The sequence below is a fragment of the Podarcis erhardii genome (assembly GCF_964252035.2).
Source record: "Podarcis erhardii genome assembly, chromosome: 2".
NCBI lineage: Eukaryota > Metazoa > Chordata > Lepidosauria > Squamata > Lacertidae > Podarcis > Podarcis erhardii.
In genome coordinates this window covers 70,814,529-70,840,425 of record NC_138498.1, presented here as the reverse complement: position 1 = coordinate 70,840,425, position 25,897 = coordinate 70,814,529, and the positions used below count along the sequence as shown (strand labels likewise).

Genomic DNA, 25,897 nt, shown 5'->3' with positions numbered 1-25,897 from the left:
ATAATGGCCAATTAAATGGATGTGTGCAATGCCGACGAACAGTGGTCTCAACCCTACCATGCCTCCTTTGGAAAGTGAGCTGCTGTACTAAAGGCTACACAAGCACTATTCTGTACCAGGAAAGGTTTTCACTTCACCCAATGTATAGCGGAGGGCCCTGGTGCTCCTGCCGCATGGTCATGAAATGGTCACTACTATACTGTACGGACTTATAGAATAGCTTAGCTGATGGAACAGAGCAAAGATTGCTATTCATACTCAGGAGCACCATCACCTGTTAGACAATAGAGATATCCCTCACTCATGCTTCGTACAATGGTTAGCTCAGCTCTGACCACACAGGTGCTACCTGAAGCCCTTCTGAATTGGAAAGTAGTCCACCGGGCTTTGCATATGGTCCTCCCATAGCAGGCAGCTGGAAGGATACTGAGCCTGGCTGTGAGTCAAATAGGGATGATCTGCTTGCAGGAACGTGAAATTGTTTAATTTGCAGGCATTCATACAGGTAAGTGCAAAATAATATATTCCTCTCATTAACCAGTCCAACTGAATTTAAACTTGCTCTGTCACTTAAATCAATTCATGGAGAAAACAAAAGTGATGTTAGAGGCTGGAGACAGAAAGACAGAATGCACTCGCTAAAGATTCATAATAAGCACCAGACCTTTCATACACATTTAAATGCTTGAACTAGATTGAACTGTATCTTGCAGACTTGCAGGCTCCAGACATGGCTTCATGTTTCCAGTCTTGTCTCCAGTAGTTTCAAGTATACCTGCAAAATTAAGAGAACATGAAGACATAGAACTCCTTCCATAATACAAACAGCAGGGGAAAGTCAGCGTGAAAATGAAATACTAGAATGGGTATTAAAATCTCATCAGATGTTAAAAGTATGGGGAAATAAAAAGATCTTCCCCTGGTGCCAAACAGGAAATAACTTGGGTATCACTCAAGGCTTATTGGGAAGAGAGTTCCGTAGACCAGGGGGGCATCATATTCAGAGGCAGATTTAGGAGAGTGTGACCAGTTCAGCTGCACTGGGTGCGGAAACTTGCGGGTGCTGCAACTATGGTTTACAATGAAGCGAGATAGGTGGAGGGGCACTGAATTTTGGCATCACACAGAACACCGCTGAAATTTGAGACCCCAAGATTTTTGCCACTGCCACAGGGAAGGCCTTCTTTATTCATCTGGCGCCAGCTAGCAATCTAGTGACCGTGCAGTAGCTGTAGTTCCCAAACAGTCTCCAAAGTCATCCCCACACTGTACATTGCAGTAGTCTAGCTAGGGGAGCAGTTGCTTGAGGAATTCAGTTTGTGAATTCCAGTATGAACCAAGTTGATCTGCACCTCCTGGACTAATGTGCCAATCAGAACTTGATATCCACTGGCATTCGCATTTTTCAAATGTTACAATGCTGCTCTTGGGTTAGAAAAAAAACCCCAAATACATTTAGAGCAAAATCCTGCAGCCCCTCTCCATCATCACTATCTTTTTTGCCTTGGGCAAAAGAGATAGTGGAAATGCTGACTCCAGTCAACAATCTGTTGGCTGCTGGTAACCCAGGCTCCCTACCACTTACCTGCTTAAACTGGAACTATAGCCGAAGGCAGGATTTCACAATCTTAAAACATGTCTCACTCCCCTAAAGGTTTTGAGAAGCTCTTTCAAATGCACCCCCACCCCCCAATTGTTTAAAGAGGCCTCTGCTGTTTTCTTATCTACTCTCCTATTCCTGGTGATCAGGATGAGACTGGGATATGTCTGCAGTGTGAGGTTTTAAAGATATAGTGGTCCTGTGGCATTTGATGATCTCCACTATCTCTTCAAGCTGTTACTCAGCCTCAGTTTGCCCCATCAGACCAATGTCCGTTTTGTGCTTCTTCTTGTAAAGATATTTCAAGACATTTTCTTTTTCTTTTCCACAGTAACTGTGCAGTTTTTACTCATTTGTTTTGCAAGCAAGATTCCTAAGGAAGTGTTTCCATTGAAGAGACGTTTTCTCAGCATCAAACCACAGTTATTCATTCACAGGAAAATTGTGGTTCTTCTCCAAGTAGCACACCCATTGTTATTTTACTGCTAATACTGTGCAGAATATGATTGTGTAAGTGTCACAGGCAGGCGTGTTGCTAACTACTGAAAAGGATTTGGGACACGGTTGCATAAAATATGCTGATTTATATGTATGCATTTATATGTATACATTTGTATATATGCAAGTTTAGGTTCACTTTCAGAAGAAAAACAAACAAACATTAGCGCCTGCTGTCAAGGCTTTGAGCTATAGGGTGGCAACAGGATTTTCTAGGCCCAGTACTTTGCCTGCAGATTGGACTCTATTTCTCAGTGAGTTCTGGGCAGTGGTTGTGGCTTCCCACTGTACATATTTGATCAATAATAATAATAATAATAATAACAATAAATTTTATTTGTATCCCGCTCTCCCCAGCCAAAGCCAGGCTCAGAGTGGCTAACATCATATAAATAAGACAATATGCATAATACAATATACAATATGCAAATAAAGTAACATTCAGCATTCATTAAAATAATATAGAATAATATTAAATATCAGCATTTCAAAATTAGACAGAAATCCACTCAACAGTTACAATAAGTAATTTCTAAACTCCAATCAATAAAACAACAACAAACCACAGTGCACAACATAATACAATACAAAATGAGAAGCAGAGACTGGAGGGTGGGGCAAGGCAGGTGGAAAGAGGCCTTGCCTGATGAAGTCTCTCCCCTCACAGTTCTTCCTCCAGGCACAGCTTCCTTATGAGGAGACCCAGGGCCGGAGGGTGGGGCAAGGCAGGCGGAAGAAGGCCTTGCCTGATGGAGTCTCTCCCCTTACAACAACCCTAAGAGGTAGGTTAGGCTGCAAGGAAGTGACTAGCCCACCATCACACAGTAAGCTTCATGGTCACTCAAGAAGCTTCTCTATCACAAGCCCCTCCCCAGTTGCTGCACTGCCTTCGAACAAATAAAGGTAACAGATGGTTGGCATCTTACCAACACTGCACTTTGTGGCATGCTCAGTTGCCCTGTAAACGAAGTCCGTTTGCTTGTTTGTTTGTTTGTTTGTTTGTTTTAAAGGGGGAGGGGCAACAGATCCAGGACCTGGTGCAAAAAGCCCAGGGCTCAGGCCCCTGGACAGTGCCTAATGAGAAATGACACAAATTCCCCCTCATGCTTGCATCCTTTTGTGATCTTTGATTGCTGGGTTCTCTTACTATAGCATTCTAATGTGCTCATCTCACCCTTTTAGAGAAGTGGTGACTGCCACTCCCTGGGGCAAGGCCCTGCTATTTCAGTTTTTGTGTTTTAAATATTTTGGAAGGTAGCCAACTCAGCCATTCCACTGGTGCAAGCACTTTTGGCTACGCAACTGAACTTCCCCTCCCTCCCCTCTCAACCCTGTGCCCTCTAAATCTGCTGCAGAGGGTTGGGAAAAACTTCACAACAGATCTAAAAGTGTGGGAGGGGGGATTTCTGCTGTGCTTGCACTAGTGAAAGTGTTTGGCTGGATACTGCCCATTGCATCTAGTTCTTTGGATGCCAAAAATGTATCCTTCTGAAACTGCAGCACACTACTGCCCTGATTTCACTGAAAACAAAAAGCGCTGAAGAGCTAATTCCCTTGCAATGAGATTGCCACAAGGCCATCCATTAGGTGGGAATGGAATATCATGATGGTTGTACCAGACTACATTAGCATACTGTAGAGCACTAGAAGTTTTCTAAGATTCAAAATGCAACAGTAATTAGAAATCCATTTTCCCACAAGTCCAATTACGCCGCGAGTGAAGTGATGTTATTCGGAAATGTAATTTTTGTACTTAAATACAAGCAAAGGGTCTTAAAAACCAACAAATCCAATAAATTTTTGTGGGTCACCAAGTTTTTCAGAAACGCTAAATGCCACATGAAAGCCACATGAAATGGCTTTCCAATGAATCAGGCAGCTTGTTCATAAGAAGTTGAGGAGGAGCCTTGCTGGATAAAACCAAAAGGCCCAGCCAGTCCAGCATCTTACTACCCACAGTGGCCAACGGGATGCCTATGGGAAACCCACAAGCAAGACACAAGCACATTAACTCTATGGAAGAGCAATGACAAACCTAGACAGCATCTTAAAAAGCAGAGACGTCACCTTGCCAACAAAGGTCCGTATAGTTAAAGCTATGGTTTTCCCAGTAGTGATGTATGGAAGTGAGAGCTGGACCATAAAGAAGGCTGATCGCCGAAGAATTGATGCTTTTGAATTATGGAGCTGGAGGAGACTCTTGAGAGTCCCATGGACTACAAGAAGATCAAACCTATCCACTCTTAAGGAAATCAGCCCTGAGTGCTCACTGGAAGGACAGATCATGAAGCTGAGGCTCCAGTACTTTGGCCACGTCATGAGAAGAGAAGACTCCCTGGAAAAGACTCTGATGTTGGGAAAGATGGAGGGCACAAGGAGAAGGGGACGACGGAGGACGAGATGGTTGGATAGGGTTCTCGAAGCTACCAGAATGACCTAATTGTGGGAGGCAGTGGAAGAAAGGAGTGCCTGGCGTGCTCTGGTCCATGGAGTCACGAAGAGTCGGACACAACTAAACGACTAAACAACAACAACAAGGCAAAGGGCATCAGTGTGATGTGGAGAGGTGGAGGTCAACTAATCCAAAATGAGCAATGAGTATTTCAGATTGCTTCTGGCCTTGACAGCACAATCTCCCTCCTTCCCTCCCTTGTGTTTGCTTATCCACTGTCCTCCTGCCATGTTTGGCATTCATTCTTTGTACTTCCATTTTACCCATGCCACCATTCCCCTTCTCCTCCATTTCACTTTCTTTTCTGAAGTTTGTTTAAAACAGGAATGAAGAACCTGAGAACAGGGAGCCAAATGTGCCCCCAAGCCTTTCTATTTGGCCCCCAGGACTCTGCCCAGGCCATATCATCCACTTGCCCTGTTCCACGCCCTGCTTGCTGCTTTTGCCAGAATACAGTTCAGTGTATTCTTGAACTGTATTAATGTGTCTTCCTTGCCTGGATGGAGCTGGAGATATGTAGGCATGTGAGTGGCTGCAAAGAAACCTCTTTGCATGACTGGAATGCAGCTTACTATAGAAAGGTAAGAGTCACATCTATTGCGTCCCCACTTTTGCCTCTGGTCTTGCCCATCACTAACCTGTAAGCCCTGGAAGATTACTCCCAAGGAAATGTGAGCCTTTAGGGTGGAAAAATGTTCCACATCCCTGATCCAAAACACTGCCAGAAGTCCCTGTAAAGTATAAACAGTACTGGCTTGAATGTATTTCCTACAATACAGCAAAACAGCCAGCAAAATTATACATACATACATAATTTTATTTGCATGCTGCCTTTCCACAGTTCAAACCATGCTCAAGGCAGGTTGCAACGTGAAATATACACACAATTGCAACATAATAAATGTAGTCATAAACAGTAATTAAACATAAAAAATACATTGAATAATGTCCACATAAATCACAAGATCTAAAATAAAGATACAAAAAGATATCTCCCCCGCCCCACGTAACAGCCGCCCTAGCCCAATAGTCTGTTCAGCAGCCTCAGTTTTGTAGCTTGCATCAGTCAGGACCCCGCCCTTTCCAGCCAAGTGAAAAAAGGCCTGCAAGGCAGAAGGAGCAGGTCTTCCAGCACTCTCCTCTTCTGTGGTTTCCAGCAGCGGGTATTTGGAAGAATTACTGCTGCTAGCAATAGAGGTAGAAGTGGAAAAGGGCTTATGCTGAGCCACATTCTGGGTCTCTGTGATTCTCAAAGTTCCAATTCAGCAGCAAAGAGCAGTTTTTCCACAGGGGAAAACAAATGGATGTGTGGAAGCGATGGTTAAGTCTCAAAAGCAAGCAAAATTTTGTAAGTGAGTCTCCACAGTAAAAATAAAAATAGCCAAATAGCATTTTCAGAATCAGCTAATAAGTCATCACCAGGCCTAAATGTGTTACACCTGGCTTACATATGAGCCTTCAAGAAGAACTACCAACAAAGGAAGATTGGCAGATGAAATTGATGGAATATGTGGAAATGGCGAAGCTCACGGGCAAGATCGGAAACCAAGAAGATCAAGTACTGTATTTGTTAGAGACTGGAGTAAATCTGTAGTTTACTTTAAAAAACCACTGTAAACAGTTAAAATCATTGGTAGCGTTGTAATGACATTTGTAATGTGAAATTGATTATGATAATTAGGGATAATTGGTTGGATAAAGCAAAAGATGCAGAAAACTTAAACTTTTAATTTAAGAACCCATTGGAGGTATGGGAGGGAGTCCAAAGAGAACCCTGTAATTTAATGTTTGAATAGGTTAAAGTGTATAAAAATGTGAAAATCTAATTAAAAAATTATGGGGCCTTCAAGTCCTTCAGTGATGAACTGCACAAAGTCCAAAGCAGTGGTAAAATCTGTGGTGGGACAACCCAAAGCCTTTATAGGTAGAGTGTCTACTCTGTGGACTATATTGCTCAAGGCAACTTGCTTCAACCAAAGTCTCAGATTCATAAGAGGCCATGCAGTCCTCCCTACATTTAGGCCTTCAGAAAACTGTTGTGACAAGTTGTTGTTTTTTAAAGAACTCGGGTGTATCTATACAGTGGTACCTCAGGTTACATACACTTCAGGTTAATAATAATAATAATAATAATAATAATAATAATAATAATTTATTATTTATACCATCTGGCTGAGTTTCCCCAGCCACTCTGCGCGGCTCCCAATTGCGTGTTAAAAACAATACAGCATTAAATATTAAAAACTACCCTAAACAGGGCTGCCTTCAGATGTCTTTTAAAGATAGGATAGCTGCTTATTTCCTTCACATCTGAAGGGAGGGCATTCCACAGGGCAGGCGCCACTACCAAGAAGGCTCTCTCTCTGGTTCCCTGTTATCTCACTTCTCACAATGAGGGAACCACCAGAAGGCCCTCGGCACGGGACCTCAGCGTCCGGGCAGAACGATGGGGGTGGAGACGCTCCTTCAGGTATACAGGACTTTAAGAACTTTGCTTCAGGATGAGAACAGAAATCGAGTGGCAGCAGCAGGAGGCCCTATTAACTAAAGTGGTGCTTCAGTTTAAGAACGGTTTCAGGTTAAGAACGGACCTCCGGAACGAATTAAATATGTAACCAGAGGTACCACTGTATACATTTTGGATAATTTTTTTCTTCTTTATATTTTAAGAGATTTTGCTCTTATTTAAAATATATATTTCACCTTCTGGCCTTAACTGTAAATCAAAAGTGCCCAAGCATCTCCAGTCCCACCCCCCCGCCAATCTGGGTTCCCATGTGCCCTCCTTTACAGAGGACAAATCTCTATTTGAAGGGCTGTCAGAGGGCAGTCTTCTGATTGAAAGATTCCTCTGTGTGAAGCACTACCAATCCAAGTCCAGTTTAAAGATACAGAGAACCCAGAAAAGCGAAAGCAGGTGGAACCTTCAAGCTGTTTGTCAACAGGCAACAGCTGGCAGCAGACTGAGCAGGCACACAGGTCAACTGAATACTGTTTTACCCACTATGGTGAACGAGATGTATTTCTATTTAAATTATGGTAAGATAATGAAAACTTTGGGGACGCGGGTGGCGCTGTGGGTAAAAGCCTCAGCGCCTACGGCTTGCCGATCGAAAGGTCGGCAGTTTGAATCCCCGCAGCGGGGTGCGCTCCCGCTGTTCGGTCCCAGTGCCTGCCAACCTAGCAGTTCGAAAGCACCCCCGGGTGCAAGTAGATAAATAGGGACCGCTTACTGGCGGGAAGGTAAACGGCGTTTCCGTGTGCTGCGCTGGCTCGCCAGATGCAGCTTGTCATGCTGGCCACGTGACCTGGAAGTGTCTCCGGACAGTGCTGGCCTGCGGCCTCTTGAGTGAGATGGGCGCACCAACCCCAGAGTCTGTCAAGACTGGCCCGTACGGGCAGGGGTACCTTTACCCTTTACCTTAATGAAAACTTTATTGAGATCTGTGTCCTTGTTTTCTTTTGGTTATGTAGTTCCTCTTCTTTAGTGATGGATAAGTCATCAACCTAACAAGCATAAGCCAAGTACCGTGATACACCATAACATTGCAACAGGTGGGTTGGCAGCAAAGCATACACTGAGCTGGTGGGCATAAAGCAATGAGTGAATGGGGCAGTTTAATCTGCAATAGACGTGTGTGTGTGTGTGTGTGTGTGTGTGTGTGTGTGTGTATCTGGCAGTGGTGGCAGGGCAGGCCCAATACACCAACACCATACACACACACACATCCCTGCCCAAGACAAGCTACATACACTAGCTAGGGTGAGCCAATTTTATTTGGCACCTGAGTCAGAAAACTCTACAAACACATCTCAGCAACCTACATTGAGATCTTGTATTAAGGTTTATAAGAAAGGAGGAATGCTGAGCATGGCCTCCTACTCACTGTAAAACAACAACACACCAGACCCCTCAAATGACAAAGGGAAAGAAAGATTATAAACAAAATGAAGGATTCAAAATTAATCTGATGAAAAACACTGTCTTTAAAGAGAAATCTATTGTTGCTAACTAGCAAGGTTCATTTCCTGCCAAACAAAATTGTTCTGTTTTTCGGTAGGAATTTTTTGGAGGGCCAACTGCTTAAGAATTATTCAGACTTGAATTGATGCGTTCCTTGCAAACATCAAGAGTACCTTGGCACCTGGTGACATCATGTGACCACTTGTGGTAATGCACAAAGTGTTGTCTGGCCATTCCTTTCAGACTCCCCTCTCCTTTCCTTCTCTGATCATAGTACTGTCTTCCTGGCAGGATTGGGCCAAAGGTCACTGTAGCTTAGTACTTTGCTTCCATCCGTGATAGGGTATGTGGTGGATAACCATACTCCATTTGTCTTCAGTATCTGGTACCCTGAACATGGAGGTACTGTTTAGCAGTTATGGCCAATAGCCATTGATAGCCTTATCCTTCTTGAATTTACCTGTTCTCTTTTAAAGCCATCTAAGCCACTGCCTATTACCACATCTTATGGCTAAGAACATAAGATGGACCTGCTGGATCAGGTCTAATCCAGCAACCTGTTAACACGGTGGCCAGCCAGATGCCTATATGCTAAGTTACATATGTTAAAGTAGAAACTCTTCTAAAATGGCAAAGCATTGCTGCAGGAAATGGTGTACCGTATTTTTCGCACCATAGGGCGCACCGGACCATAGGGTGCACCCAGTTTTTAGGGGGGAAAATCAAGAAAAAAAAATATTTTCGCCCCAGCCCCAAAGAGCAGCGTACAGGCTGCGCACAACCTCTCCCTGCCGGAGGGGTTGCGCGCGGCTATGGCACAAGCCAAGGCAGCGAGCAGGATGGATCCCGCTAGCTGTTTTGGCTTCCCCTTCTTGCCAGGAGACGCTGCGCAGGGCTAAAGAAGCCATAGCCCCGTGCAGCCCCTCCTTGTCGGAGGGGTTGCGCACAGCTATGGAGCAAGCCAAGGCAGGGGGCGGGATGGATCCCGCTCGCTGTTTTGGCTTCCCCTTTAGCCCCGTGCATCCTCTCCCTCCCGGGAGAGGCTGCGTGGGGCTAAAGAATCCATAGCCCCGTGCAGCCCCTCCTTGCCGGAGGGGTTGCGCACAGCTATGGAGCAAGCCAAGGCAGGGGGCGGGATGGATCCCGCTCGCTGTTTTGGCTTCCCCTTTAGCCCCGTGCATCCTCTCCCTCCCGGGAGAGGCTGCGTGGGGCTAAAGAATCCATAGCCCTGTGCAGCCTCTCCTTGCCGGGAGACGCTGTGCAGGGCTTTTCTGGGAGGTGGGGGCATTCCCTCACCTTTCGCAAAACTGGCAGAAGCCACGCACACTTTAAAAGGGCTGCACGGCTTCTTCTGGCTTTCCTGGGAGGTGGGGGGATTCCCTCACCTCTTGCAAAAGCCCGCAGAAGCCGCACAACCCCTTTAAAGAGATCGCGGCTTCTCCTGGCTTTTCTGGGAGGTGGGAGAAGCAACTGATGGGGCCAGTCAGTCCCTTCTCCCTCCTGGGGAAAAGCCCGCAAGAGCGCACGGAGCTTGTGTGCGGCTCTTGGGGGCTTTTCCCGACTGCCTCCCCCTGCATTCGCTCCATAGGACGCACACACATTTTCCCTTGCTTTTTAGGAGAGAAAAAGTGCGTCCTATGGTGTGAAAAATACAGTAGGTACATTTCCCCTCCCAGACTTTGTGGTACTATTCTGGAAAGTGCTAAAGGGAATTTATAAGCAAGTTAAGGATTTTTAAAAGTTTCTCAGATACTGTGAGGGAGAAGGTTACTAAGGCTGCAGAGCCATGTTACACATACTTCTAATGGTGGTGCTATCAGATTGGGGGGGGGCAGTGCCTGATCTACAAATTTTGCCATAGGGAGCAAAAGTTAGCAGTGTTGCCCCCTTACCCTAAAGGTAATTTTTAAAAGGCTTCAAATAGGTTGGCGTTTGGGTGAATACAATATTGTACTTTGAAAATAATTAAGGAGTTGTCCTTTTTCTTTATACTGCCCTGTTAGTTTAAAATTCAAGTACAGGCATTTAAAAAAATCACTTTAGTAGTCAGGATATTGTATTGTAAGATGATACTAATGATAACACAAGACCATGAAAGCAGGAAATCAAGGCAGATTAAAGATCTCCAACATACTAACACACTTCTAGCTTCTTGGATATATACAACTGATGACACCCCTAATCTGCCCAAGCACTTCCACCCACATAGGCTACGAACTGCAAAGCAAAGTGGGAGACCAGGGTATGGGGAAGTCTCTGTAAGCAGGCCACCCTCTTGGTTTGCTCTGCCCAATGCCCACCTGCCGGCCCTGCCTAGTGCAGTGTGTCCTAGGTAGGAGACAGTGGTAGCCAGCAAGTTAAAAGGTGGAGTGGCTTATCTAGGCCCTTCTCCCATGGCATGCTGGGCACCCCAATGGTATTTGTAGAGAGGGAGTGCCTGATCTCGCTGGAGCTGCTCCCTGGGCATTTTGGCAAGCAGAGGTGGAGAGGTAAGAGGAAGGGGGCAGCAGTGGCTGTATAAGTGACAAGAAAGGAGGATAGGATGGAAAAAAGAGGAAGAAGGAGAGGTGGGACTGGTGGCTTGCCTGCCTAGCTTTGGGGCCTGCTGCACCTTAGAACAAGGACTGCTGTGCTTTGGCAAGGCTAGGCAAGGTGAAAGGGGCAGGAGAGGATTGGTCTGATAGCTGAAACTGGGCTGGGCTGCAGCCGGTGGCAGACCTACATTTTGGTGGTCCTGAAGCTTGAACTGTTATGGGGGCCTTATGTATGCAACCTCACAAACTCTGCCAGTCAGATGATTTGTGGAATTTGTGAAGCCAGGTACAATGGACAAAGCCCTGTGCATTTCACCCTCAAGGAACGATGGTAAGAGTCCATAGCTTCTGCAGTTTAAAAGCTACGTGTGTGCGGTCATGCCTCTCAAAATTAAGTAACCGCTGAAGCCTTGAAGAGAGATGCTTTGTTCTTATTCTCTCAACACAGAAAGACTACTGCCAAAGAGCTGACAACATATACGGCATCCAGAAGGGATGAATCAAACTGAGATACAATCCCACACTGACTCCTGCACTCAGGAGAGATTCCCATGGCTTGTCATGGGAAAGAAGCAGTGAATAGACAGTGGAAAAGTTGTCATGCCAGCAGCACATTAGGAAGCAGAAAACAGATGGAGCGAAAAAGGAAACCAAGTTCCTCAGATGAAGAATACTGCCGTCACTGTTTAGAAGTTAGTCTTCCCAGACAGTTCCTAATACACTCAACATTTCTTTCTACTTGCCATCCCCTAGCAAGCATTGTGTCCATAAGAACCTTGTCAATTATCACATAGATTGCCAAATGATTAGTTTGTTTTGTTCACTTAGTTTCTCTACCATTTTGTCTTTGGCAGAGTACATATGGAAAGTAACCACCAAATTTACCAGTTCTGTGAGAGTTTCTGTCTCTCCTCCTGGATATGCTGAACTCTCCAGCATAATTCCCAAGCAATCTAAGCTGCAGTGTCAAATGGATACACATGTTGTGTTCTACAAAGACCAGATTGTACAAGCCACACTGCTAGCTGCTCCATTAGACACCTACCGTAGGGGCCACAGGTTTACACGTACATCCATCAGAATGAAAAGAAAAGGCATCATATTTTGTTTCTACTAATATCAGTCTTCAAGTAAGAGAACAAATTCTGAGTACTAGCATCTATCTATCTATCTATCTATCTATCTATCTATCTATCTATCTATCTATCATCTATCCTTTCCTCTCCCCCTGCCACAGAATCAGCTATACATTACTTCAGAAACTCTTTTCCATCTGTCCCCTGGAAGTTCCCTAAGAATATCCCATTGCCCTTCGATGATGCTGTGCAGCAGCGTACCTAGCCGCTCGGGCACCCAGGGCAGTGCCCATGCCCTGTGCCCGGGGGCAAGGCGAGTCGCCCATGGGGGCGGGGTGAGCTGGGGCAGAGCATGCTGGGAAGAGCCTCCAAGGAGTCTGCCTGCCGCCTCCCCCTCAGCTATAGGGCGGCTGAGGGGGAGGCAGCAGGCGGATGCAAACCCCACACTGCCATTTTGGGCAGCGCAGAGCCTGCAGGCACCGAGCCACTCCCAGGCGTTAAGTACCACCCCCCGCAGTGTGGCACCCAGTGCACCCCACCCCCAGCCCCTCCCCAGCTATGCCTCTGATGCTGAGTGCTTAACAGCAAAAGATCTCTACTCCTCATTTACCACTCTTGTTTGTAGACCCTATGCAGCACCTCTCAGGACTTAATCACGAGATGCATCATGGATTCACAAGAAGTATGATTTCATTAGCCTACAGCCAAAAAGCAAAACCACATTGAATATGTCTAGATCTTGCCTTTCCTCCAAGTGGCTAGAAGTGATGTACATGCACCATTTTATGATGTACAACAAACTAGTGATGTACAACAAACTGGGAGCAGGGGTATTTGGGGGCACAAACCCATGCCACACATGTACATAATATTTGCACAATAATAATAGGAGGAGGAATTCAACATCACACTAAGGGGATAGTTCCAAAGGAGTGATCTCCCCTCTCCTCCCTGCATGCACCATTGTGGAGGCTCTCCCAACCCCCCTAAGAGCCAACTTTCGGGGTTTCATGGGGTATGTCCGGGAGGAAGAGGGGGAGAAGCCCCATTACACAAACAAAGCTGAAGGGGCTTTTCAGTTTTGAAAAAAAAAAAAGTTGAGTAAAGGGGGATAAGATGGTGTGAGAAAGTGGACAGGGACTTTTTCGCCCTCTCTTACAATACTAGAAACTCAGGACCATCCACTGAAGTTGAATGCTGGAAGATTCCGGACAGACAAAAGAAAGCACTTCTTCACACAGCACATACCCAAACCATTGAATTTGGTGGCAGCCAAATCAGATGGCTTTAAAAGATGATCAGAAAACTTCATGAAGAAGCAGCTATCAATGGCAACTACCCACCACAGCTATGTTCTTCCTTCACTGTTGGAGGCAGTAATGCGACTGAATGCCTGACTTCCGGGTTGGCGCGACTGGCTAATGGCGGATTCCCTCCGAGCTCCGGAGGGAATCGTCTTAGCAGGGGGTTGGGTCTTGCCGTGCCGGCGACACGGGGACCCTTAAAAACCACGGGCACGGAGCCCGTGGACATGGTGACTCGGCGGGCACCATAAGCACCCTCCCGACTCGTGAAGGAGCCTTTTTAAAGGCTACGGATCGGGTGCCAGGGAGCAGCGTGGTGCTGTGAGTCCTCCGCTTCCCCTGCCGAGCGAAGCCGCAAGCCATTCTTCGGTCAGCGCTGACTTCTTCCTATTAAATTTGGACTTAAAAGCAAGAACAACAACCCGTGAGTAATTTGAAAATTGGATTACAATATATTTGGCTTTGGATTTGGCACGAGCGGGGGAGCTAAAAAAAGGAAGTCCGTCTCCCCCCTATTGTAAACAGCTCAAAGCAAGGACCTGTCAACTAAGGTCGCGGGAAGAGCCGCCGGGATTGGATAAAGATACAAATTCCACGGATTTAAAAGGACTAAGCTAATGTGCTGGAGGACTAGAGTTTTACTTTATTTGAATTAAGTACCATTCTTCTCAAGCCCGGGAGTAACCCGAGTCAAGAGCCTGCTGAGGATTTACAGAAACCTTTGACAGCTGTCAAACTAGCTGTCAAAGTTGGAAGAATTGAAAGTTGAAACTTTAACCGGTTATATCGTTACAAAATATTGAAAACAAAGAAAGATTGTTACAAACAAATTTGACTTTTGGGTCGGAGGGGAAAAGAACATTAAGTAACCAGAATCCCTCTAGAGGGGATCCTTGGACATTACAAGAATGGAACTAAAACAGGGAATACAGGAAATACGTGCTGACTTGAAAAAGCTGATCTCTCTCGTGGGAAAGTTGTTAGAGATGAATGAGAAAGGCTTTGTTTTGTCTATGAGCCCCTCAAACCCGAAGTTATCTGAAGATATACCAACTGAATTGGAAAAAGACTCATTGCTCAAAACACAGGCAGCTGGACAAGAAAAAGAACCAAAGATTGAGGAGGAGAAGATATCTGCCAAGCAGGAGGAGCTGAAAGAAGGGACGGCTGAGATGATACAGAAGAGAAAAGAGAACTGGAGACCTGCTAAGAAGAACCTTAAATTGACCAAGGTGAAAGTCGGACTAGTTGGGACATATAGATTTTGGAAACAGTGTTGGAGCACCACCTGTAAACAAGTAGGATTCATTGGAAGAATCACGGTCAGTACCGAGAAAAAATATCTTCGACCCTGGGTGTTAAGCAAGAGAGACTTCCGAAGAAACCGGCTGAAAGGGACTGAGAGAGACTTGCGTGCCTTGGACGTAAGATCACCAGGCTAAAAAGATGGACCAAATGGATTTTGGTTAGGGATGGAAACCGGGGAGGGAAGGGTGGGACTTAACAGTCCGAAGGGGGTCTGTTCTTTCTTTGCTTTAGGAGTATAAAAATTATAGGTTTTTTTATTATTATTATTATAAAAATGGGGAATCGGTGGAGGGGAAATAGTGGCAACCTTAGGAAGGGTATATTATTTTGTTTTTTCTTTTTTTCTTCTCTCTCTCTATATATAGGGCTAAGGTATATATTTTAATAAATGGCTAAGGTATAATAATGAATTAAAGTTTAATTCTATTATAAAAAATTATCTTAATTAAACTAGGGTTAAGTGATTTTAAATAAACTACGTTTTAGGATATTAAGTGGAAAACTTGCTTGAATAAACAATTGAAGATGGAATACAATAAGGGGAGACGTGGGGAAGTCTTGAAAAGAAGTTAAGGAAAATGAGTTTAAAAGGTGGAAACCTTTTTTTGTTGTTTTTTGTTTTTTTCTCTGGTCTTTTTACTTTTTTCTTACCTCTTTTTCTTCTTTTTCTGCTCTGTTATTTGCAACCTTTTGAAAAATTTAATAAAGATCATTATTTAAAAAAAAAAAAGTAATGCAACTGAATGCCAATTGCTGGGGGCAGAAATGGGGAGAGTGTCATTGCACTCAGGGCCTGCTCACAAGCTTCTCACAGACACCTACCTGGCTGCTGGGAGAATAGGATGTTGGACTAGATGGGCCTTTGGCCTGATCCAGCAGGGTTCTTCTTAATCATCTTTTTTTCAGTGGTCCTCATCTTCTTGAGAGAGTAGATCAGTCAAGAACCAGAATGATCGGAAATATTTATTTATTATTACATTTATAATTCCACCTTTTCTCCAAAGAGATCAAGGTGGCATGCACACTTCCCCCTCCCAACCTCCCTTTTTAACCTTACAACAACCCTGTGAGGTAGGTTAGTCTGAGAGAGAGTGACTGGCCCAAGACCACCCAGTGAGCTTCATGGCCGAGTGGGCATTTGAACCCTGGTCTCCCAGATCCTTGTCCAGCACAAGGAACAATACAATAATGATACATGGTTTTCCAAGACAAGGACCAAGGAGAGAAAAATAATAATGTAAGGAACTGCAATAAAATATTTACAAATTTAGATACAGATGCTATTTTACCAGAAACCGTAAGAGGGCAGTGTAAACAAAGAAATGCCACAAGAAAGAATTTCCAGGGACCTGTAAGTGCTTGGTAGATTGGCTTTCCCAAAAGCTAAGTTAATTTTATGGTTTGCAGGCTTTTAAAAGAAAAGTATGCAATTCTTAGCCAGAATTTCAGGCCTGTTCTACCTCTTGTTTCTCTGGAAATCTGTCTTTGCCAAAATAATTCCTGCCTGTCGGGTGAATCTATGCAGTGTTTATCAAGTATTATTTTTAACTCTGATCACTTCAAAACTTTCACTGCTTTCTAGTTCCTCAGCACTAGTTATCTGTTGCATGGGTGAATATCCATAGATCCTTGTATGTAGTTATGTGTGTATAGCTACATGCATGCAACCATCAGCTGCATCCAATGACATGAGAATCAGGACAGTAATCTGACATATGCATTACTGCAGAATATCTCTGAACCTCTTTTACAGATACACTCCAGGAAACATTAAGAGCACAGCAGATAGTCCTAAACTTGCTTCTTCCCAAATCACATTTGGAGTCAAGGAGAAGTAAGCATGGGATCATGCACACAAATCCAATAGGATGTTCACTGTCAGAAGGTGATCAGTCTACCTGGGTCTTGGTTAGTGGGGAAAGATCCATGGCATACCCCAGGGTCCCATCTCCTCTGAAACTCTGATCCTCCTTCCACTTCTCGCCCCTCCCCAAAAGGTGGACATCTCACAAGTTTGAGAATTATTTCTATAATCACCAAATATAATGGGCAGTAGGCACTTTCAGAAGAGCAGTTCCCCTGGCATGCCTGGAGCAGATAAATAAATACCTCTTTGGGCAACAGCAAATGTCTATCTCATGTATGATTCCCGGATGGACTGCATTTGGTTAGTGCACATACGCCAACACAAAGTCATTCCTGGGAAGACATTTGAACCTATTTTCCTAAGGTTTTCTAAGAGCTTTGCTGAATCTGACCTTTTGTCTGTTCTGAACTGTCTGCCAATCAGTTTCACTGGATGACTCCTTTTATTTGTTCCTGAGAACTAGCTTCACTTTTTCAATAACACTCGCAATGGTATAAGCCTCTGTCATATCCTTCTTCACTTGCCTCTTTTCTAAACTAAAGAGACCCAGACCCACATACTGTAATCTTTCCTTATATGAGAGTTGCTTCAATCGCTTAATCTCTTGGTTTGCCTCTTTCTACACCTTCCTAAAGCTACAATTTCCTTTTTGAGGCAAGGCAATGTAAACCACACACAATATCCTAAATCAGGTTTGGGGAGCCGTTTTCTGCCCAAGGCCACATTCGCCTCTTGACAAGCTTCTGGGGGCCACTTCCCAGTGGTGGGTGGGGACAAAAGCAAAAATGGGAATAGTAATCATCCTGGCTTATCCATCCTGATAAGCCAGAGGCCTTATCCAAGTTCACAGACACATCCCAACCATGCAAAAACACTTGGGGTGTGAAGCAGTGGTGTTGCCTGAAGAGTGCCTAAGCCCAGGGAGTGTTCATAGGGCCAGACAGAAAGGCTAGGAGGGGTGCAGTTGGCTCCCAAGCCTGTTAGAAGGCTTTGTCAGCTGCTTTTTGGAATTCCAAGTATAGAATTATTTATACTTTCAGTTCTGTAAGGTTGGTGAGACAGGACTTCCCTAAGTTTACAGGAACCACACTGATTTGTTCTCAGCAAGGCCTTTTCTGTCTTGAACAACTCTACCTTTAGTAATGCTTACTTCCAAGGTACCCACTTACCCCAAAAATGAAGAGGTATATACCAAATGCACAAAAAGAAAGGAATAAGCCTCCAGCTGTACCTAAATCCATTAACTGAACCCACTATATTTTGAATACAAATCCTTGCTCAAAGATATTCTTAGGCACAATCAACTTGGGTCTCCCAATTCTGTTTGCCAGGTTTGTGCTCTAAATATATAGATATTGCCTCATTCAAGCAAGAATGCACTTTAAAATATTATTTGTGAAATTAAACATGAGTAACAGCTTTGACTTCCAGGACTAGATAACTATACAGTGGTACCTCGGGTTACAGACGCTTCAGGTTACAGACTCCACTAACCCAGAAATAGTACCTCAGGTTAAGAACTTTGCTTCAGGATGAGAACAGAAATCGAGCAGCAGTGGCGCGGCAGCAGCGGGACGACCCATTAGCTAAAGTGGTACCTCAGCTTAAGAACAGTTTCAGGTTAAGAACGGACCTCCAGAACGAATTAAGTTCTTAACCCGAGGTACCACTGTATTTCCCAATGAATTGACACTAACATGTACTAGAATCACTGATCTCCCCCATCCATCAACTGCACTATTGGCTTTTTTCCAATATAGTGTGTGATGTCTGCCGTGTTAACATTCACAACAGCCCTATCTCTCCTTGCTTCTAATTAACCTCCCACAATACAACTCCACTCCCATCTTCCAAGAATGTGGAAACCGGGGCATCCTAGAATCCTGCTGTTGGACTCTTTCATCAGCTCCCTGTCTAGTGGAAGATGGAAATTATTGTCCAACCAGGTACCTGGAGGACCACAGGTACCTCATCCCTGTCCTCACTATGTCTGTATGCTTATTCTCTACAGTAGCAATAACGGGACTTCTCTATCAAGTCCCTGAAAGTCTCACCAACTACCTCTCTCAGTGTATCCAAGTTATTTACTTTTGCCTCAAAGGGACAAGCCTTTTCCTAATAGCTAGGATCTCACTGCACTAAGCAAACACTCCACCATACATTTTTTTGCCAAACACTGGGTAACCAGTGCTAGGAACCCTACTTTCTACCAAGTGAATTGTCTTTGGCAAGGTTTAGAAATATTTTTGTTGGCTACAAAATCTCCATTCCCCATGTTTCCTTACTCTATTGTCAGGCTCTTCCAGGAGTCTAGTTATCTCTTTCATTGTAGCTCTTATCAGGTTTCACCTTTGGACTTTATAAACACTGCAGAAAGGGCTGGCCCAATATATTTTTCTGCCTAAAGACAAGATGGTACATATCCCCATGCCATGTACACAAGCCAACCAGACTAGCAATTGAGTTTTGTTTCAACATTGCAATGAGACAGTGAGCATCTTCTGGGGGCAACAGGTTAGTTTGGGGGGGGGTGGAGGTCTGGTCATACAGCACACACAGGTCTGTCCATTCTGCACCTCTCAGCAACTCCTGTGTGAGGCAGCTACCTCATTCTGCCTAAAAGTAAGACTGACCTTGACTACATTCAGTTCCTATAAAACCCCAGGAGGAGGCCATCTCCTGCAAGACTTGATAAATTTGGCTATGGCTAGCTATTTCAGCATTTGTACTAAAAATATTTGTTCTGGTTTCATTTTAGTTAAGCTTCAGATGGCCTGGTTGTTACACTGAGAGGTGGAGGGTATATCTGTTTGAAATTAAAGTCAGAGGTCTAATTAGTTCTCTCACACTATTGCTTCAAGTGCCCTCAGCAGAATTCCAATCTGAGGTGAATACTTGGATCTTAGAGCACTATTTGTCTTTGCCCTAGGCTTTCATATTTTACCTTTCAATATTCTTGGCATCTCTATACAACCAAGTTAAAAATAAACATATCCATCATCTCTCTCTCTCTCTCTCTCTCTCTCTCTCTCTCTCCAGTTTCTGTTTTCGGTATTCATATATAAGCTAATATTAGTTATTTGTTCAATTGCACCAATGGAATGCATTTCTTGAGAGATTTCACACATGCAGAAAAATAGTCTCACAGTCCTTAGCAATATTACTGAGTATCAAAGCTAAACACATAAGTATAAGTTTTAAGATTGATTTCTCAGATCAAGAAAACTTCCAGTCTCATTGACAATACTTTTGCTTCTGTCAACAACTAAAATCTCATTGCCAGTTGTGGTTAGCTTTGATGACTCACCAGATGAATAAAATAAATCTTAGGAGGTAAATAATATTGTTCTTGAGCTCAACAGACCACTAATCAAATATTGTATTACAATTGATAATGCAATGCACTTGATGTATATTGTTATGGATTTGTGGGTGCCCTGACTCCCACTAGATTCTGGGGTGTTTGGGGTTTAATCAGTGCTTTGAGAATTAAGATGGGTTGACAAATGTTGCATTTAGAAGTGTAAAAATGCAGGCTAACCCTGTTTTTCCCAGAAAAAGGTATTACCTGGGAGAGAAGCTATTAAATGGAATGAAGGCTGATGACAGCCAGTCATCAGCCCATGGGGGGAGCTATCAATGGGGAGAAGACTGTGATATAGGGAAGGGGGCCCTCCTCCAACTGTATGTGCTAGTGGGCAGAGGGGGAAAAAATAGGGTTTCATCCTGGATGATGGAGGCTGAAGAAAAATTGTTTTTGCAAGAGGTTTGAAAAGCAGGGGAGAAGTGAGCGAGAGCTCTTGGAGAGCAGGCTGGGACAAGATGTGAGAAGAGACAGAGATGGCTGTTTGGCTGCCTTTGAACCCAACACTATGCTTCTGTAGGAAGCAAGCCCCCCCTCATGTGAATGTTGGAAAACCCTCTACTGTAGACTCAGGTTGTATACACAGTATGTAAAAATAAACAATGTATCATAAAGACACTGCAGTTTCTATTGTGCCTATTTTCCAAAGGAAAAACAAATCCTGTGTGAGTGCCAAGACCCCTGGAATCACACCACTCAGAGATTGGGGTGGCATGGAACAATATATACCAAAGACAGCTTTGATGATAATTAAGGTACTTGGCTTTCTCTTCACATCTGGCAGTCCCACTGCTGTGGGATGCTGAAGAATGCATCAATTGGTTTGCCTCATTGTTGGACCCACTGTTCTCATGCACTCCCTTTCCAGATTCCCAATAGATTTCATGCAAAGCACAGTTTAAACCACTGTCTATGGGTAAGATAGCTCCATAATGCCCCATATGCTCCATAAAGTATCAAACCTTTGATCCAGCCACCATTAACCATTGATGGACAATCATGCTGAGTGAGAATAAATAGTAAGGTGTTCATATAGCAGCTAAAGCAGGGAAGAGAGAAATGGCAGAGTATCCATCATAACCTTGAATGTTAATAAATTAGGTTATAGAAGAGGAGAGTCCTACAGATTTCTATGAGTCTGCAGTTAAGATGCCAGATTTATATAGGTCCCTGTTCTGCTGCATCTGCAGAATCCAGAAAGAATTGGGAGTGGTAAGCATGCATGGCATTTTTTCCATTTGGAATAGAAGCTTATTGCCTCCCTGCATGCTGGCAAAAGAAAAATAAACCTGCCTTTGCATGACTGTTGCATAAGGAGGAGGAGCTGGGTTTTCTCTCAACCTCACAAAGATTACCACTTTCTCTCTGTGTGTGTTATTTATCTACACACAAAGAGAAAGAGGTAGCTCTCCTCCTCCTTTAAAGCAACATTTGAGCTTTGCCACGCAACATTTTACCAGTGATTAATACTGAGAAAGTCAACATACAGTTCTTACTTTCTAACATCTGCACATACACTTTTATGCTTCATTATTTAAAAGCAAGTTTTAACAAGACAGTCACGAGTCATTCAGGTTTACGTGCCAAACACAAATTTTAGCAACAAAGCCCTTTGGAGTAACCACCATTCCTCCTGGCACCACCTAACATGAAACCTGCAAAGTCAAGTATTTAGTTTGGTTTTAACAGAAGGGTTTGGGTTTTCGGTTTTGTTGTTTTTTGCATTTCTTATATTGGCCCAATATGTGCAATATATTAACACTCCTTGAGGGACATTGATGGAACCTTCAACTTTGGCCAGCTTCAATCACTACTGAACCTTAACAGAATCTGGCCAAAATAAACACAGATGGAATCCGCTCCTCCTCCCTGCCTCTTACACAATATTATTCTTGGCCCTCCTAAAGCAGGGATCTTTTAAGAGCTGCTCCTAGGAGCTCTGTAAGCAATAATCTGAAAAAAAGGAAATTGCCATTTCTGGCAACAACAAAAACATCTTTTTAGCACTAAATAAATTTAAACTATTTCTCAAGCCAATTACTTTGGAGAAATCCTACAGCAGCCTATTGGAAACTCATATTTAGGGATGTAACACCATACTCAGGTTCTGCAGTCTGAGAGGCTTATGATCTTGTGGAAGCCCCCTTGCACTGGCAGGGTATGAGATACCCTGCTGGTCTGACAGATATACTAGTGGAACATTCAAAATACACCAATGGAACACTCCACTGGCAGAGCTGTTCCACCTGCGAAAATATGCCACCAGAGTGGCGAAAACAGGGTGAAATTATGTGCGGGACAGAGGTGATAGGGGCAAGAATTACACTTGTGTCAAATTCTACACCCACCCAAGGCCACAGAGATGCCCCTGTCTAGGCTAGCTCCTCTAAGGAAACTCCCTCTCATTGAGTTCAATTATATATATATATATATATATGCTGCCCTGACCCTGGTATGACAGAGTATAGAATGTGGTATAAGTCAGGCTTCCCAGTGTTTTCGACTACAGCTTCTATCATCCCTGAGCATTGACCGGCTCGCTAGGAATGATGGGAGTTAGAAGTCCAACAACATCTGGAGAGCACCAAGTTGTAGAAAGCTGATGTTAACTCACTACCCAATGATAGCATACTACAACCACCAGTATATAAACCCCACTGCAACCAGTATATTATAAATTCTCCCACACTTGAAAGTTTGGTAATGGGAATTAAGAGGGAAAGGCACTTGGCACAACAGGAGAGCAATTTGCACCAAAGATGGGTACTTCACAAGACAGTTGCCTCCTGAACACACTTGGAAATTTGCACACATTGCTAACACTTTTCAAGTGGTCCATGGACAAAAATGTTGGGGAGCTGCTCCTCTAGACCAAGGCTTGCAACACCTGAGCATACAAAGCTGAGAAGCAGTGAGGCTTTACCAATTTTCTTTACTAAATACAGGGAAACATAGTAACTGTGCTAATATAAAATAGCATTGCTTGTTACCTATTTCTTTTTTCCAGGCTAGGCTCCTACACCTTCAGTTGTTGCATTACAGGCAGAAATTTCACGTCATCTTTTCTCATCAGGGCCCTGCAGAGAGGGTAAATGTTTAACCTGTTGAACTCTGCCCATCATGCATATTGTTGTGAGGCTTTTGGAGAGGAAGTTAAGCTGTAGGCCTGAGTGCCTTCCAATTCCTGGATCCAGCAAGGATTAAAATCTAGCGAAGGATTCAATTGTTGGAATAGCCAGGCCAACTTCTTGGTGAGTTAATGGACTCCTAAGTATGGGTCCTTAGGGCCACAAAGGAAGTGGCTCTGTGCAAGAAGACAAATGGGTGTCTGTCAGTCCATACCCCTCCCTGGGTCTGGTAGTTAGAAGAACAAAACCAGAGCTGAGGTGTGTGACTTAGAAACAAGAAGCAGGCTGGGCAGCTGAGAGACAAAGTCATGCCTGATTTCTGGCATCAGAGAAGCAATACCGTTTTGGGTGTTAACGCTGTGACACCCTCCACCATTGGCTCAGGATGTATACATGTGTAAATAAACCATATATCCTAAAGACACCACAGTCTCCGCCGTCTCTCATTCCAAGGAAACCAAACCCTGGGTATCCAGGGTAAGTGCACCGCTCAGAGATTGGGGTGGCATAAAACAAAATGTTAGAGGAACCCTGACTGAAGAAAGACAAAAACAAGCAACTTAGTGGTGCTCACCTGGAGGCAAAAGGAGTTGACATGTACAGTCACTGCTTGGATGTACTGAGATAGTGTGGGTGGGGGCTTTGAATGGGTTTCTGAGGTGAAAAGCTGCCTGATTGGGAAATTCGTATTCTAAGAGGAGAGGTCTATCTGCTCAGAATGCAAGGAACAGCTCCTCTATTCACCTCGCTATTACTCCCTCTGGGTAAAACAGGGCGCTGGGCGGGGCGGCGGCGGGGGGGGGGGCATTATTTTGTTTTTATTCTAACAGGCAACGGCCTGAGCAGCGGCAGCAACAAAAGAGCCATTCCTCTTTTCGCCCGCACTCCTCCTTTCGTGGCCTCCGGGGCCGCTCCATAAAGGGCTTGGCAAACCCAGTCACCTCGCCTTTCTCTCTCTCTCTCTCTCTCTCTCTTTCCCTGCCTCCCTCCCCGCCTCACCCCGCGGGCGGATTGTTCCCTTTGCTCTCCCGCCGCCGGGCTGGGCCGGGCCAGGCCAGGCCAGGCCTCGAGCCAGCAGCCGCCGAGGGAAGGAAGCGCCTTTTATGGCGCGCGAGGAAGGGCCATGTATGGCGCGCAGGGCAGGAAGCGCCATGTATGGGCAAGGCAGTTCCTGCTTGGAACCAAACGAGGGCTGCTTCCGCTCAGCTTTGGCTCGGCGGCTGGGATCGGATGACGGCGACGGCTCGTCTCGCTGCTCTCGCGGCTCGGAGGCTGGCAAAAGCCGAGTGAGGCGGCTTCCCTCCTGCGCTTGGCTTCCACAGAGGGAGCCAGGCAGCTCCCGCCATGCAGCGGCGCTTGCTTGCTCGCTCGCTTGCTTGCTGGGGGGTTGGCTTCCCAGGCGCGGGAGGCTGCCCGGGAGTGGGGGCTCCTCCAGCGGCGGCGGCTGCTACTACTACCAAAGCATGGCCTACTAGCGTGCTCCTTCTCTCCCCGCCCCCCTCTTTCCCTGCGCCTGGGCCGGCTCCAAGAGTGACGCAAGGCCTTTCCTGTCACTTAATGGTCAGCGCCGAAGCAGGGCTTTAAATTACAAGCAGCTGCTGGCGAACTGAGCCAAAACAGATTCTCCCCCGCTGACTGGCCCCGTCGGGAGAGCGCGCCAGCTTCCAGGGCGCGCAGGAATCCGGTGTCCTCGCGGCGAAAACCGTGTGAACCGACCGAGCCTGGGTTAAAAAAAAAGGGGAAAACAGAAAAAGTCTCCGGATCCATCCATCCCTCGCTGCAGACAGACCGAGTCAGCACCTTCCCCCTCATCCGCTCCCGCTGCGGCCGTCTAATAAAATCCTCCACTTGGCAGCTGGGAGCTCCGCGCTTGCCAAGGAAGCGGGGATTCCCAGAGTCGGCTAGGAAGAAACGTGGAGGGCGCGTTTTAAAGGGCGCGCAGCACCCTTTCGACGGTGGGTTGGCGGGGCAGCCGGCTCTGTGCTGCTCGCACGGGGAAGGCTCGCTCCTGGACCCAGAGAGGCGCAGGAGGGGCAGCGCCCACCAAAACGAGGGGCAGCTCGCTTGCATTTTGAGTACTGCCGAGTATAACCCAGTGCAGATGCCTTAAGTGCCCATCAGCGTACGGTCTCAGCTGATCAGACGCTCACCCACAATCATGTATTGGGGAGGGGGGCTTCCCCCTTTTTCTTTCTCCGCGTTTTAGTCGTGGGTCTAATCCTAGTGAGTTATGATGCATTCAGAAAGCTGGGATTTCTGATGGGTTAGCTCAGCATAAAAGGAGGTGAGCTCCTGGATACGTCATTTCACATCCCTATTTGCAGCTATGCCGCAGGTTTGCAGGCTCATAGCTGCCTTCAAAACTCACTTGGATTACAAAACCAGTATAAAGAGCCCAGCTCTCCTCTCAGCCCCTCTTTGCAGCCTTGGACCTCCAGAAAGCTCATACCTATAAGAGTACCTAGATATCCGAGATAAAACAGGAGAATTTGGGGGGATCTTCCCACTTTCCAATTCTGTGGTATATAAATGGGTCTCAGCGACTACTGCAGCGAAATTATTTCATTTCTAAAGGTGCCTGCAGTTGAAAACGTGCGTCTTTGTTATACCCTCTGTCCAAGAAACCCATCTCCATAACCCCAGATGCGTGGGGTCTGGTTGTGGTGACTCGGTGGTGGGAGAAAGGCATTCTGCACATGCTTCAAGGCACCTTTTATTTTATAGCGCCAAGGCTGAGCAGGCTACAGGAGTGAGTCCTATTGAGACTATGAGGAGGGTATAATAGACTGGAAGCAGGCATTA

At 45.2% G+C, this 25,897-nt stretch overlaps 1 long non-coding RNA gene across 1 annotated transcript; it reads right to left on the bottom strand.

The window, feature by feature from the left end:
- Nucleotides 1-462: 462 nt before the first annotated feature.
- Nucleotides 463-24,700, bottom strand: LOC309335837. The gene is made up of 4 exons (XR_014153763.1): nt 24,095-24,700; nt 22,958-23,044; nt 5,189-5,281; nt 463-775 (listed from the first exon to the last, which is right to left on the bottom strand). It is a non-coding gene; the product is annotated as an uncharacterized lncRNA (long non-coding RNA).
- Nucleotides 24,701-25,897: the final 1,197 nt, after the last annotated feature.